The 1,610-nt window shown below is 42.5% G+C and overlaps 1 pseudogene; it reads left to right on the top strand.

Annotated features, from left to right (window-relative positions):
- Positions 1-1,610, top strand: part of LOC112075433 (integrin alpha-7-like) — an 89,677-nt pseudogene that overhangs the window by 24,620 nt on the left and 63,447 nt on the right.

Genomic DNA, 1,610 nt, shown 5'->3' with positions numbered 1-1,610 from the left:
ACAGACATAGCCTGGTCTACTAACTACAGTACAGACATAGCCTGGTCTACTAAACTAACTACATAGCCTGGTCTACAGTACAGACATAGCCTGGTCTACTAACTACAGTACAGACATAGCCTGGTCTACTAACTACAGTACAGACATAGCCTGGTCCCAGATAGGGTTGTGCGGTCTTGCCAACTCCTATGGTGCCATGACAACAACCCTAGGAACACAAACTGATCTGGGACCAGGCCACTACAGGCATGCCTATGGCGCCATGACAACAACCTTAGGAACACAAACTGATCTGGGACCAGGCCCACTACAGGCATGCCTATGGCGCCATGACAACAACCTTTTTTTTACTTGTCAGGGCAATGTAGTAGACTGTCTCTTCCAGTGACTGATATGGTACTACCCCTACCCCTCTCCAGACCTGTGCCCACCTGTATGAGCTGCGTCAGCGTGTGGGCCTGCCGTCTGAGACGCGGGACCCTATCGGGCGTTGCTATGTCCTGAGTGAGGACCTGACAGAGAGGGATGACYTGGACGGAGGAGAGTGGAAGTTCTGTGAGGGGCGACCCCAGGGACACGAACAGTTTGGCTTCTGTCAGCAGGGYCTGTCTGCCGCCTTCACACCAGACAATAACTTCATCATGTTCGGCGCTCCAGGAACGTACAACTGGAAAGGCATGGTGCCATACTACTTATTATTATATCTCAATGAGACAAACCTGTATAAAGAAAAGTTAAATAGTGGGGACTGACACCTGTGCTGAGCAAAATGATAGTTCACCCCAAAAAATCTAAGCTTGTTGTCAGAGGTGTTTTCGACCTCAAACGTGGTGTAATAAAAGAGAGAATATAGTTAGAAAGAGAAAACCACGTCACCAATAGACCCCTGATCAATGGATCAATCAGTATAACATACGATACAGTGATTCATAACTCATATTGATCACTGACGTCTCATAACGACAGTTTCATCAATCAGTATAACATACGATACAGTGATTCATAACTCATATTGATCACTGATGTCTCATAACGACAGTTTCATCAATCAGCCCAATAACTAACTGCTGGGAATCAATGACTTTGATCTGTCAGTATGACTACTAAGGCCAATCAGTATATTGGTGGCATTATCTAGCTGAACTCACGCTCAGGTAAACAGTCAAACAGCAGATCGTTATAAATAACCGTATTTTAAAAAAATACCCAAAAGTCATGATTAAGTTTTTCATAAAATTGTATTTCTCTCCTTGGACAAATSATTGATTTATTAAGCTAATCAATATACTGATTGGCCTTAATAGTCATAGTGATGGATCAAAGTAATTGATTCCCAGCAGTAAGTTATTGGGATGATCATTATGAGACATCAGTGATCAATATGAATTATGGATTACTGTATCATATGTTATACTGGCCTTAGGTGGAGTAACGATTACATCATATGGTACTTGACATTAGCATTGTGTAACATTTMCATTTCCATTTAAGTCATTTAGCAGACGCTCTTATCCAGAGCGACTTACAAATTGTAACCCCAGAGATGACTGTGTCTAGTGGATATCTATGTGTTTATTTATGTATGGGAGTTGTCTCTCTCTTTGTGTGTG

The sequence above is a fragment of the Salvelinus sp. IW2-2015 genome, unplaced genomic scaffold (genome assembly GCF_002910315.2).
Source record: "Salvelinus sp. IW2-2015 unplaced genomic scaffold, ASM291031v2 Un_scaffold3153, whole genome shotgun sequence".
In the NCBI taxonomy this organism is placed as follows: Eukaryota; Metazoa; Chordata; class Actinopteri; order Salmoniformes; family Salmonidae; genus Salvelinus; species Salvelinus sp. IW2-2015.
The sequence above is the reverse complement of the archived record's forward strand: the minus strand, read 5'-3'. Positions and strand labels throughout refer to the sequence as shown.